This window comes from Gossypium arboreum, chromosome 1, assembly GCF_025698485.1.
Source record: "Gossypium arboreum isolate Shixiya-1 chromosome 1, ASM2569848v2, whole genome shotgun sequence".
NCBI classification, from domain to species: Eukaryota; Viridiplantae; Streptophyta; class Magnoliopsida; order Malvales; family Malvaceae; genus Gossypium; species Gossypium arboreum.
In genome coordinates this window covers 107690641-107694418 of record NC_069070.1, presented here as the reverse complement: position 1 = coordinate 107694418, position 3778 = coordinate 107690641, and the positions used below count along the sequence as shown (strand labels likewise).

The 3778-nt window shown below is 35.9% G+C and overlaps 1 non-coding gene across 1 annotated transcript; it reads right to left on the bottom strand.

Moving 5' to 3' along the window:
• Window positions 1-3027: 3027 nt before the first annotated feature.
• Window positions 3028-3134, bottom strand: LOC128281886 (small nucleolar RNA R71). Its single transcript, XR_008272168.1, has one exon. It is a non-coding gene; the product is annotated as a small nucleolar RNA R71 (small nucleolar RNA).
• Between the last annotated feature and the right edge of the window lie 644 nt (window positions 3135-3778).

The window sequence follows — 3778 nt, the reverse complement described above, 5'->3', positions numbered from 1 at the left end:
GAATCTTCACCAAAGGGAAGCAACAGAGATAATGTGTGACAACCAATCTGCTGTTACAATTGAAAATACAAAGAATCTGATTTTCCATGGAAGGAAAAAGCACTTCAACATTAAATTCATGTTGTAAGAGAAATGGAACAAGCACAGGAAGTGAAACTGGTTCATTGCAGTTCTAAAAAGCAACTAGCTGACATTTTGACAAAAGCCCTTAGTGTGTCAAGATTCTTACATTTAAGAGTTGAAATGGGAGTTTACAACATGCTAACCAAGGGGTGTTGAAGGTTGGTTAGCATGTAGCATCAGGAACAGCCAAGAAGCAGACCATGAAGCCCGAGTAAAGGAGATGCAATTGAAGAAGCTGTTTCGTTTTAGTTCATTTTGTTACTTTAGGTTGTTGTTATGTAATTTAGTTTGTTTTCAACTTTTTTGCTGATTTATTTGATGTAGTTAGGTAGTATTGAGCTAATAAATCAGTTTGTCAAAGTGTACAAGTAATGTTTAACAAGTTTCAATGTTGTTTAGTGGTAGTAGGTGATTGTTTAGGTGAAATTTGTTCATTTTGACCAGCTTATGTCTGGTATATGGAATGGCATTATGCCAAAGTTCTTTCTTAATGAAAATCTATCATATTTCATCCATATAATCCATCTATGTCCTTTGTTTTCAATTCTATTCTTGAATTTTGTTTTTGTTTCTTCTACAAGTCTCGAGCCTTACTGCTCAAGTCAAAGCTGAACTTGCTTGTACCTTGTTCATAACACCAACAAAATTTCATCGTGTCTTCATCGATACTAATGAAGTTCCCCAACTTTTTTTAATTTTTTGGAAAATACAAATGCTCTAAGCATGGATTGGAACCCCGTAACAGGAAATCCATGCTCTACGACTGTCATCTTTAATTCATTTCGACCAAAACTCTTTCTTCATGATAAGTCGTAATTTATACATATTTTTATCCCATGCTTAGCACATTTTTGGATGAATTATCATTAGATTTATGAAATTTGATGCTCCTAATCCTTTAATTTCATGTTTTATACTTAGGTGAGCATAAGCGAGTAAAAAGAGCGAGAAACGGGCCAAAAATGGAGAAAATAGGTCAACATGGGAAATCAACACGGCCTGGACTTCCTTACACGGGTAGATCACACGCCTGTGTCTATTTAGCATACTTTAACACGTCTTAAGCCACACCACATGCTCGTGTCTATTTAATAGACTCTAACACGGTTTGAAGCATTTGCACATTGGCGTGCCACACGGGCGTGTCCCTGTGGAGCCCAAGTCTAATTCTATCCGGAAAAAGGAACTTTGGAAGGTTCTAAGGTATTCTAAAGCTTATATAAACACCATAGAGGAAGATTAAAGAGGACACACAAAGTGGGAAGTAAGGAATTACTCGAAGAAAGCCAATTGATCCATCTCAGAAGTCAGATTCTCCTTCAAGACTGAAGATCTCCCTTCAATTTCCTTCAAGGATTTTTAGGTTTCTTTATGTTTTGTTATTATTATTCTTATGAGATGTTTTCTTTTACACATATGAATTAAATCCCCTAAATACCTGAGGGGAATGAAACATAAGACGGACCTTGTTATTATTTTCTGAATTATATGATAAATACTTGATTTGTTCTTAATTATGTGTTCTTAATCCTTGCTTTAATATTCCAGGATATTGATTCAAGTATTGATATGCTTATTCAGAGGAGCAAAACTCCCTGTCTAAGAGTAGATCTAGCATAATTAAGCAGAGTTGATTGCACCCCTAGACATAGGGTGACATAAATCTGCCAGATTAAGGTTAAACCTAATAAGGGAATCCATAGATCAAGTTAATACAACACTAGGGGTTTTAATTAGAAAGAGATTTCAATTAATCAACCTAGGGTTAGATGCTGTTAGTCTCGAAAGAGATAATAATATAAATTAGGGATTTCTACAGATCAAGTCAAGTGAATAAATCGTCTAATTCAGAGTCAAATAACAATTGAAGTCTAGGTGGATTTTTCCTTGGGTATTATCTAAATCAATCAGTTTTCCCAAAAGTATTTCCCCAATTTTCTTTCTGTGCATTCTTAGTTTAGTTAATTAGTTTAGATAAAGCAAATCACCTTATTTTTAGGCTAGATAATAAAAAGAAGGTTAATACTAGTACTTTTAGTTCCTGTGGGTTCGACATTCCGGTCTTGTTATAAGCTATACTACTATTCGATAGGTGCGCTTGCCTTTATCGTGATAGTAGTTAATTTTCAAGTACGATCAATCATAAATATAAAACTTATCACGCAACATCAAGTTTTTAGCGGCATTGCCGGGGAATTAAGATATTAGGAATGCTTGATTTTTATTACTTTAGCCATTTATTTTATTGCAATTTAAATTTTATTTTAATTTTGTTTATATTACTAAATTTTATTTTTTTTCCTTCTGGTAGGTTTTTTATAGTTTATGACTAGAAGAAACTCATCAGGACCATTACTTTTTGATAGTGAGATCGAAAGCACAGCTCACAGAAATTGAAAAGAAATAAGGCGAAGCCTAAGATACATAGAGGAAAAGCGAGAGGACGATATTCACACCACAACCAAGGAGATGGCTAAAAATCAGGAAAATTCACTACCTCCTGCGATTGCTGCTGATCTAGTAAATCAGAATCCTGCTCCTCATACTATGTATGATTATGCTAAACCTACTTTAACAGGAGCCGAATCTAGTATAGTTAGACCTACTATTGCTGCAAATAATTTTAAACAGAAACCTAACACGATTCAAATGATACAACAGTTTGTTCAGTTTGATGGTTTGCATGACGAGGATCCAAACACTCATTTGGAGAATTTTCTGGAGTTTTACGACACTTTTAAGATCAATGGCATTTCTAATAATGCCATACGCCTTCGGTTGTTCCTATTCTCATTGAGGAACAAAGCTAAACAGTGGTTGAACTCGTTACCACAAGGGTCAATCACTACTTGGGAACGAATCAAAAAATTTTTACTTAAATATTTTTCAACAGCTAAAACGGCCAAATTGAGGAATGACATCTCTTCTTTTGTGCAGATGGAATTAGAAACCCTGTATGATGCATGAGAGAGATACAAGGACCTATTAAAGAGGTGCCCTCACCATGGGTTACCTCTATGGCTGCAAGTTCAGGCTTTTTACAACGGTGTTACCCCTCAACAAGGCAACTGATCGAGGCAGTCGTCGGTGGAACTTTGAACAACAAGACACCTGAAGAGGGTTACGAATTTATTGAAGAGATGTCACTGAATAACTATTAGTGGCAAGTCATGAGAATAAAGCCGCCAAAAACAGCCGGTGTTTTCAACCTCAATGCAGTCACTATGCTATCAAACCAGGTAGAACTTTTAAATAAAAAGATTGATGGTTTGTGTGGTTCTACTCAGTTACATCTAGTGAGGAGATGCAATTCAAATAGAGGAGGAGTACACATAGAATATCAATCCTTCAACCCTAGCACTGAGGAGGAACAATTTCAATATATGGGTAACAATAATTCTAGTACCTCAAAATAACCCATACAGTAATACTTATAATGCAGGTTGGAGGAACCATCCCAACTTCTTGTGGGGTGGCCAAGGAAATCAAAGGCCACAACATCCCCTGGGCTTTCAACAACCACCTTACCAGCAAGAAAAGAAGCTGAACCTTGAGGAGATGTTAACGAAGTTTATCTCAGTGTCAAAAACTCATTTTCAGAATACCGAGACAGCACTTAAAAATCAACAAGCGTTGATCCAAGGGCTCGAAACTC